Source organism: Molossus molossus, unplaced genomic scaffold (genome assembly GCF_014108415.1).
Source record: "Molossus molossus isolate mMolMol1 unplaced genomic scaffold, mMolMol1.p scaffold_m16_p_14, whole genome shotgun sequence".
Classification (NCBI taxonomy): domain Eukaryota; kingdom Metazoa; phylum Chordata; class Mammalia; order Chiroptera; family Molossidae; genus Molossus; species Molossus molossus.
In genome coordinates, this window is record NW_023425349.1 from 45,091,355 (window position 1) to 45,102,158 (window position 10,804).

At 40.2% G+C, this 10,804-nt stretch overlaps 1 pseudogene; it reads right to left on the reverse strand.

Annotated features, from left to right (window-relative positions):
- Positions 1–8,506: 8,506 nt before the first annotated feature.
- On the reverse strand, positions 8,507–9,660 carry LOC118629297 (annotated as a pseudogene).
- Positions 9,661–10,804: the final 1,144 nt, after the last annotated feature.

Consider the following 10,804-nt stretch of genomic DNA (forward strand, 5'->3'; position numbering starts at 1 on the left):
AACGAAAATCCAAAGGGGATTAAGCAGTGATTAAGTGTACCAGGTGGCACATCAGTGGCATTGATATTCCTGCTATCGTTATTCTTTTTGTTATCCTTGCTGCTGGGAGGGTAGAAATTACTGAGTCATAATCCTCAACTGGCTCTTTTTGATGTTGAACACCAAGCAGCTAAGACCAATCAATCGGTTGGCCCATGAAATGAAATCTGTTGGTCAACCATGGTTTAGAGTGGAATAACAAAGTGGGCAAAAATCATGGATTGGCATGTCACTTGAGCCTGTGCATGTCAGGAAGATGTGGGAGGGGGAACTGGTTGAGACATTCACCATCACATGGATTACCGGAGTCCATCTGGCCGGCCTCCCTCTCGAGGCAGTGTCCCCTTCCTCTGCCCTCCATTAGTGCCTCTTTTAGGGCACGCTTGATGAAGAGAATGATCTTGTCAGAGACAGGGAAGGTCTAACTGGTTGTGCCTCAGAATCACTGTGGCTGAGTCATGTCTAGGCGGTGAGGTGTGATAGCTGGGTCCTGGCAGTAGACTGTCCAGATTTGACCCTGGTGTCACCACTTCCTAGCTATGACCAAGCAACTTGCTTAACCTCTTCAAGTTTCTGTTTTATCAACAGTGTGTGCAAGGATTAAACGCAATAATGCATGGAAGGAATAAAAGACTGGTTCCCACCACCTTCCAATCCTCTACAGCAGGGGTTTGCAGACATGAATCATGAGTGCTGAAATCCTATGCACATTTTTGTGCTTCAGGGTCCATGACTTTTATCAGTTCCTTAAAGGAGTCTGCGACTGAAAAGAAAAAAAAAAGGCAAAACAAAACAAGAAAAACAAGACTTTCTTGTTTAGAGCAGTGCTTATCAAACTTAAATGAATTGCCTGAAAATCTTGTAAAATGCCTGTTTTACGTCAGTAAGTCTGGGGTGGGGCCTGAGGCCCTACATTCCCTACAAGCTCCCAGTTGATGCTGATGCGGCTGATCAAAGGACCACACTCTGAGTAGCGAGGGTCCAAAGGGTCTACCCCTTTATTTTCCTCTGTAGTCTGAGAGCACTGTCACATGGTCATTAAAAGCCTGAGCTATGGGGCCAGACAGCCTGGGTTTGCTTTGCTTTCTGGCTTTGGCTCTCACTTATCTTGGTCAAGCTGCTGAACTCTCTGCCTCAGTCTATAAAATGGGGGAAATAAAAGTACCTTCCTAGTAGGGTTGATATGAGGATTGTGAGTTAAAGGGTTTATAACAATTCTAAGAGCAGAGGAAGTGATGTTGTTCTTAGTTTATCAGCTTGTGATTACACTCTGTTGCTGCTGCCGCATTCTTAGCTCTGTCTCAGAATACCTAGTGTTCTCTGGATTGTCCCATGCCCAAAGTAATGTCTCCCAGTTGGCTTCCTCAGAGCACCTATGGATAAGGGTCAACTGAATTTGTAAAACTTAAAATATCCTTCTCTTGAGGAGCTGAGTATAGCAGATAATACTTGTTTAGCCCACTACTAGCTTAGTTATAGTTTAGTTTAATAAACTAATTTGACCACAGAATCCAGCTTGTCTCTCCCATCGAACTACTAATTCACGCACATAAGACCTGCTGGGATGCTTATGAAGAGTGACAGACAAAGGCTGATCCCTCTGTAACGTAGGTGCCATTACAACACACAGAGTAGTTCCTCCTGGTCATCTGGTGTAGAAAAGAAGCTTCGAATACCGTCCACCAGCCCTAGAGCATTTGCCTTGCTCAGTGGGGGGCTGGGCACTAATAAGCACATTTAACTCCTGGTTCTGCCTCTGGTACATGCTGGCAGACCCTCAGCTCACACACGAACAAGTGCTGCCCAGTCATGCAAGACTGGGATGAGGAAGACTTTCCAACCAGCGTTCCGCTCATGCCAGAATTTTATTTCTCCTGTCAGCGTATTGTCTTTAGCACCTAATTCTCTTCTGAGAACATGTGGAAACAATGAAGCCCTTCCTAACCCTGCCTTTTGGTTTAGTTTTTTCTTATTTTAAGGAAATCAAAGCTTGTGGCTAAACACTGAAGTAAAGGAATATCTGTTTATAAATATTTCCTTCTTTTTAAAAATGCATTTAGATCCTCATATTGAAAGAAAAGATTAAAGTTTAGGATTTGATTAGCATTTTTTTTCTTTTAAAATCATTGAGGCATAATTTACATAAAAATGCACTCATTTTGAAGGGTGGGGTCCAATGAGTTTTGACAAATGTGTGTGCCTGTGTAACCAACACCATGATCGGCATATAGGAGGCTTGCTTGTGCCCATCTGAAGTTCCTCCTTCCCCGGATAACCACTGATTTGATTTCTATCCTCACAGATGTGCCTGTTCTGGAAATGGAACCTTCATGCAAATGGAATCTAATGAATGAACTATTTATGTCTGGATTGTTTTGCTTAGCCTGACATAAAGTTTTTGGGAGTCATCTTTATTAGGTGTATCACTAGTATCAGTAGTTGAACCTTTTTAAGAAAACCTTTCAGTTATCTCTGTCAAAATGTCAACCATTATGCATACATTAATATATGCACTTTGTGGTGTTTTTTTTTTTAAACATAGTCCAGCTCAGGTTAAGAATACCACTAGGCACTAACATATTTGAGCAGCTATGACTGTTTAGTACTTGTGAGGGCTATGAGGAGTAGTGGGAAGGCTCTGGCACTGTCACAGAATTTGTGAGTTTGAGCAAGATCCATTAGCTACTGGGGCTCAGGGTCCCCATTTGTAGTAGCCTTGCTGTTTCCTAAGGCCCATTCTGGGTCTGACACATTGTTTTGGGGACAGTCACTGAGCTGTGGAGCCAGCAGAGGGAGCAGGAGTCAACAAATGAATTGCAGAGCTAGGCGGGCCCCCTGCAGGGCAGCTGTGACCTCGCTGTGCCAGAGCTCCGAGCCCTGTGGTGGACCCATTTCAAAGAGACATGACTCCAGGTGTGATTTTTCAAATAGATTTCTCTGATCAGGTGGGATTATGTTTCTTTTCTTTACTTGCAAACAAAAGGAGGGGATCAACTATGAGCTCTCTGTGTGGTCTCGTAAACAAATGAAAGATTTACATTCCAATTTTATTTAAATTAACCTCTAAACCTCTGTCATGTAATGATTACTATTCTAGAAAAGACTTGTAGAAAAACAAACAAACAAGGAAAACAGGGCCTCTATATAGAGTTTTCTTTCCAAAGAAGGGAAAATACAAACAAACAAACAAACAAACAAACAAAAAACCAAAACAAAACAAAATTAGATTGAGTCATCAGAAATAGAGTTTATGGAATTGCCAAAAATAAAATATTTCATAATATACCACTATCTGAAAATGATAATTGAGTTTGAAAAAGCAGTTATCTGATTTCAGTCTGCGGCCAGATCTATATAAAGCACAGTTAAATGGACGTTTCACGCCATGCAATTCCCCTCATCTGTCATCCCCGTACTTGCCACTCATGGCTTTATTTATTTTGTTCTTATTCACTTTGCTCCTACAAACATAACCGATGTTGCGTGAAATACTTATACTCTTATATTTTTGCTCCCCAAATTCTTCATCACACTGAACAACCCAAAAACCAGAGAGAGAAATTGGGTTGGACGTGGCTTGCTGGGAGACATTCTGTAGGCCTTTGAACACCACTCCTACCCCTGCGACTTCGTACCATTGTCTTGCAATAACTACTTTGGTGAAAAGGTTTGTAATTTTTAAACCAACTCACTAATATGACACATGCAACTAGGAAAGTTAAATATGTCAATACTATGGTAATAGCTATGTACAGTGACCGATGGTCACTAGACTTACTGTGATGATCACTTTGTAAGGCATATAAATGTCAAATCACTGGGTCATACACCTGAGACTAATATATTATTGTATGTCAACTATAATTAAAACTTTTTTTAATAAAAAGAAAATGAAATATGCTATAACTGGCCTTTCGGGTAAAATTGGAAGGGTACTAAAAAGGCAAGTTGTAGCAGAGATTCTTGGGAGGAAGAGGAGGAAGGGGGGTAAGGTCAGTGAGAAGGAAATACAGTGAAGGGTAGAAATTAAAAAGATAAAGTGTGAGTAGAGACCACCTGTATTTCTTGTGACAGAAACTCTTTTTTTCATTTGTCACAATGCTATCTGACAAACCTTTATAGGAAAAATTGAATCTGATGTTCTCTTAACTAGCCCATACCACAGGGAAGGAAGGAAGGATCTCAATTAGTTTGTTAGACCAGCATAACACTCATCTAAATACCTGACCAAGATAGCACAAGAAAGAAAACCGCAGACTAACCTCACTTATAAGTGTTGACACAAAATCCTAAGTCAATACCAGCAAATAGATCCTACAGTACATTGGGAGAAAATGCACCATGACCAAAGAAGTTTATTCTAAATGTTCAATATTAGGAAGTTTATAAAAATAATTAATCACATTAACATGTAGAGAAGGGTGTGTTGTGAAACAGGTTGGGCTATTTTAAGACGAAACTGGAAGGCCAGGAAGAAGGTCATTTGTTACCAGGGGATGGGATTGGGAAATGTTTAATTACAAAGGAGAAACACAAGGGAATTTTTGGGGTGATGGAACTATTCTGTATTGATTGTGGTGGTGGATACATACCCTTTTGCCTTTGTCAATAGGACTGTACATACAGAAAACTAAATTTTGTTATATGTAAAAACAAATATTTAAAAATAAATTTAAAAAATTAAAACAAAAAAATCTCACTGCAACATAGCCCATACAGCCAATGACTGACTAGGAAAGAAGGTGAAAAGACTATAATACATTCAGTTTTCTCAGTGGTACGATGGAGCTAATAATAATACCTACTTCTCAGGATTGTTATGAGATTCTGCTTAGAGCGACATCTGGTACAGAGTAAGTCCTCAATAAATATTAACCATTCTTAGTAATAATATGTAGCCATTAAGCTCATGAACTCTGGAGCAAGAATGCCTAGGTTCAAATTCAGATTCGACCACTTACTAGTTGCATGGCTCTGGGTCCGTCCTTTTGGCCGTGCTCCTTCAAGTTCTCTTATTTTTAAAATGTGGGTAATGACAGTACCGACCTCTAGTTAATCACTATAGAGACCTCAAACAGGGCCTGGCACTGTGCTGTGAGGAAACGCAGAGGAGTGGAGAAACTCCTGAAGCTCCGGTGTGTTCAGGAGGGAAATATCACAAGCATGGTCGTGTGTGCGCATGCCTAGGCAGGGGTCGTTGGGTGTTTATCTTGGTGTTATCTAAATAAGTTGTACAGATAAGGGGAGTGGAAAAAAGGGCAAGAAGAGGCCAGTCTTAAATTTTCTCAGGTAGGCCTTTCAAGAAAAATTTCCACTTGGTTAAGAAACCAGAGAGGAATTTGAATCATCTGCCCAAATCTGCATTTATTCAGAGTGTCTCTTCTGGGCACATAACCCTCTTAAATCTGTGGTTCCTTTGATGCCCCTTGAGGATTTGAAATCTTGGTTATTTTCTCTTTGAGGGCATAATGAATATATCAGTCTGTTGAACTCATTACCAAATTATTGGATGTTTCTACAAAAGAAAGCAAATTTGAGAGCAGAGATATATTTGAATCTTATTCAATACATGGTGGGGGGTGTGGATGATAGAGGAGAAGGGTGGTAAAAGGGTGGTCTACTCTGATCATATTACCCTTGATAGGTTGGTCAACATTGCTAAAAACAAGAAGCAACATTCTGAGCAATTCACATGGAATTTTAAGGCAATGAAATGAAAGAAGTTATTGCTGTCCTCTGCCCAAGGGTTAAGCATCCATAGAATGCACTCTGAACTCATCCCAATCAGAGATGAGCTTTGAGAGTTTTGCCGTATAGAACTGATTTCCTTTACCTATGAAAGAGGCAGAAGTCCAGGTCGATGAATTTTGTCCTTGCCCAGACAGCAGAGCACCATTTTTCTAGGGAACTGAGCCAGATTTAGCTTGAACTACTATTTGGCCTTCAGTGTGCTACATGAACCCCAAGCTCATAGCATATTTCTATAGATGCTCATTCATAACCAGTCATCATAATTGTAGTCAAACAAACTGAAATCTTTAAGCTTCTCAATTTAAGTAAAAACTTACTTTTTGAACATGGGGATAATTAAAAAGATATCTTAGTATCTTCTTCTAGATATGTATTTTAGGATTTTATGCTTTTTTTCTTCTTCTCCTGAATCTCTCCCTCCCCCTAATTCCCCATTCTCCCCCTCCATCTTGCTCCAACATACTGGCTGGCATCATCTTTTCCTCTTTCCTCCTGAAAGACCCTCATGGTTTTTCACTGTTATGCATGGTAGTTGGGTTACTGAATTCAGTAGTAAAAAATTTTTGAGTAGTTCTGAGTAGCTACTTTAATTTTGGGAGATTATGTAGCTGAGTATTTATTTTTTTGTTAACAATAAACACTTTTCTTCAAATTTACTTATTTGCCTCACCCCACAGTATTTAAAACAATATCAGTCCTACAAAAAACTAAATGAGGATTAAGATTCCTTTGTAATTATTTTAATCTTTATAACATATCTAACTAAAGATAGATACCAGTATATTTTAGCTTAAAAATAATTTGAGATAATGTCCTCTGTATAGTTAGGTTAAAATTTTGATAAATATATAACTTTGTTTTGTTCTGTTTTAAATTGAGCATTCAGTTTCTTTCCCTTTTTAGTTAATTTTCTTTTTAAACTATAGAGAATATTTACATCAGTCAAAAATCAAAATGATATACAGATGTATATTCAGACAAGTCTTACCTCTATCTTTCTTCCTTCTTCCTGATTCTTCCTGTTTTTTCTTCACAAAAAATAACATACTATATATGTTGTTCCACAATTTGCTTTTTTTCATTTAATGCATTCTAAAGATCACTCCATGTTGTTATACAGAACTCTTTCTTGTTCTATTTTCATGGTTGCATAGTACTCTATTTTGTGGCTGTGTCATACTTGATTCGTCCATTTCCTTATTGGCAGACATAAGGGTTGTTTAGAAATATTTTTAAATTTTTGATAATTTTGGATGGAAATGAAAAACATGTGTTCCTGCCCTGGCCGGTTTGGCTCAGCGGTTACAGTGTCGGCCTGCGGTCCTGAGAGACCCGGGTTCGGTTCCCGCTAAGGGCACGTACCTCGGTTGCAGTTTGTCCCCGGCCCTGGTTGGGTCGTGTGGGTGGCAGCCACTCGATGTGTCCCTTCACGTCGATGTTTCTCTCTCTCTCTCTCCCTCCCACACTCTATCTGAACAAAAAATAGAAAAAAAAAAAAAAAGAAAAACATGTGTTCCTTACTCTCCTACCTTTATAAAGAGTGGTGTTTTTTGGGTTTTTTTTTTATGCCTTAGGTTCTGATATATATATTTTTTTGTTAGTTGCTGCTAATTTGCTTTGAGCTTGAAAATTCGATCACCAGATTTGCCTGTAAAATAGGAGTGATCGCCGTGAGCAAGGCCCCGGGAGCTTTCCTAGGAGGTGAAACTATCCTATTCAGAAACTTATATTTGGAAGGTCTTCCTTTTTATGCCGTATTTTGCTCTTTTGTTTGATTTATATTGGCTTCTTAGTGAAATTACACTTTTGTGCTTTCTTAGCTACCTCAGATCATCAGAGGAAGATAACTTTTTTTCTAGATATTTATCCATTTGGCAATTAAATCATGTATACGTCCATACTGAGGTAGCACAATCTTTCCTGCTCTGGAGAAAGGTTAGATTTGGTGAAGGATGAAGATAGTGAGAAGTAGAAATGATAGGTCTCTAGGGAGAGGGTCAGTACTTACATACAGCAATATGCACACATGTACAGGTGAACATATACCTGTAATACTCAATATAATTTTTCTGCTTTTCTCATTCAATGTGATATCACAAGCATTTTTCTATGTTATTAAGGACTTAATTGGATATAATTTTTTAAATAGTAAAACAGATGTTTAATTTATTTGTATTTAAACTATAAACCAATCAGCCAAACTGGTATCATTACCATGATACAGCAAAATACAAAACATATTTTATAAATACTCGAGTCATAAACAAATTAGGGATTGTAGTAAGACAGCAAAAGGGGCAGAGGAAATCAGTGGAGCATGTTATAGTTTAACCATTCACCTGAACTGAGGTTTTAACAAGCCTCCCAATGCCAGAAAACACAAATAATCCTGTATCTCGCATCTTCGTACTTTCACTTTCTGTTTTTACGGTTAAGATTCTAGATCCTAGAGTTATCCAAAATAGTATCATATCTAATTATCTACAGCCAGAAACATCTTCTATCATTTGTCTACAACAGCAAGGCTGCAGAAACCTCTTTGATTAGACTCCAGTCACACCTCACACCACCCTCACTCCCACCCTCCAAATGGGCACAACAGGCATAATGAGAAGCAGCGTTCCAAGGCAGAGACACATAGAAAAATCCTAGGAGAGGTAATGTAGTTACTGCCCAAACTGAGGTTGAATAATGTATCCATTGTCACACTGTATGTTCATGGCTGTATGATCATTGAGTCAGGCTGTATGTTTATGGAGTAATTTGGGAATAAATCCATGCTTTGCTGGGTGCTACAATACTCAGGGGTTTGCAGTATTGCATCATAGCTTTCCCCAGCAGTTTCCAAGGTGGCCTCCAAAGCATTGACAGGATTTTGCTGGAAGTGAATCTGGGGCTGCAGGCATTTCTCTTCATAACTGTAGGACTGGTTGTTCCAAGCCTGGTTGTTCCAAGCCTGGTTGTTCCAGGCTTGGGGGCACCAGGTCTGGCTATTCCAGGAATGGTAGTTTCAAAATGGGTTGTTCCAATGGTTGCTTCAAATTAGGTGACTGCAGATGTGGTTGCTTCACATTGAGCGGTTTCCAGAAGCATTCAATCGGCACCCCTGGTGACAGGAAGAGAGGCCCAGGTGCTCTGTAGTTGCTGAACTTATCTGGGTCACATGGTTGCTACTCTTTGGCCAGTTGTATTTCTGCCACCTCTTACATTTCATTTGGGTTCTGGAACCAGGTCTTCATCTGTTGTCGCTGAGGTTCAGTATGTGGGAAAGTTCCTGCAACTGCTGGAGGCTGAGATATTTCTGTCTCTGAAATCTCTCAGAGTACACAGAGCTGGGTCTGTGAGAAGACGGTTCTGATCTTCTGCTTCCTTTTTTTTTGTTCAGATAGAGTGGGGAGGGAGAGAGAGAGAGAAACATAGACGCGAAAGGGACACATCGAGTGGCTGCCATCTGCACAACCCAACCAGGGCTGGGGACAAACCACAACCAAAGTACGTGCCCTTAGCAGGAACCGAACCCGGGTCTCTCTGAACCGCAGGCCGACGCTCTACCGCTGAGCCAAACCGGCCAGGGCTGATCTTCTGTTTCTTGACCTGGACTTTCTCCTCCTTGTTCCCTGTACTGTTCTCTACAGAAGTGGGTAGTATTAGGCTGGGACTGGTGGAAGAATTGGGAATGTTCTGAATAAGCAGATCCATGGAGGAAAGAAGAGGAGAGACAGTCTCCATGTGGAGTGTCTCAGCAGATGAGACTTGTAAGGATGCATAGTTTTCTTCAGACTCATAAATCTCAGGCACTGGTGAAGTTTCCCTAGACCTGGATGCTTCAGAGCAGGGCAGGCTTTGGGGACAAACAGAATCCACACTCATGTTGCTGAGTTGAAGAGAAAGAAAAAAACCCAAAGAGCTAGATTGTAAGAAAGCCCAGTCTTAAGTATCTAGATAGAAGACCTTAGAGAAATATGAAGATCTCCAGATGTAAAAGTACCAAAAAAGACAAGAAGAAATGAGTCAACTTTGCAGTAACAGAGGCCAACTGGCCAATTTTGCAAATTTGTGAAAAACTTGGAGTCTCTAGATTTATAAGGGAGGCTCACCAAATTTCGGGTATAATTTTTAAATGGCTGAAAATAATGCATTGTATAGAGCAGAATATTAAAAATTTACTTTTATTAGTGGGCCTTTTTCTACTCAAATGACTATATAGAAATCTCACATCTGGCTCAGACAAGTTTTTGACAGTTTCATTAGACAGTTTCGACCACCATATTTTAATTTTTTATAGCTCTGCTTGTTTTCTGATGGGTTCCTTTGTTCTTATATCATGGGTTCAATGTCTTTTCATTTCCCTGAGTTTCTTAATTTAGTTTTACAATTGTCTTTTGTTTCCTGCATTGTCTCTGTTTCTTCCAAGCTACATTTTCCTATTTGATTGTTTCAATATGTATATTTCAGGAAGAAGGCTTTCCTCAAATTTTTAGAATCTGTAGCTGTGTATTGATATTTAAGAGTGAGCCCTGGCTGGTTTGGCTCAGAGGTTAGAGCGTCATCCTGTGGACCAGAGAGGCCCTGGTTCGGTTCCTGCTAAGGGCACGTACCTCTGTTGCAGTTTGTCCCCGGCCCTGGTTGGGGTTGTGTGGGTGGCAGCCACTTGATGTATCTGTCTCATGTCGATGTTTCTCTCACTCTCTCTCTCTTCCTCTCTCCCTCATGCTCTATCTGAAAATAAATGCAAAAAAAAAAAAAAAAAAGAGCGAGGCACTGAAATGCTGACTGGCACCTCTGTGCAAGTGGGTGATGCCCGTCAACTGGTGGGCTTGACTATGGGATGAGGAGAGGCTGAGCTGGATTTTTGTCGTGGGGCTCCCAATGCCTGCATCTATAGAGATCTATTCTTTGGGACTATTATATCTTCCAGAGAAAAGTCCTGCAGTTTGGCGGGTGGAAGACATAAACCTGGTTGCTAGCACTCTTGGACCTGAAACTGGCGCGAGAGCTGACAGTCTTGTGGCTC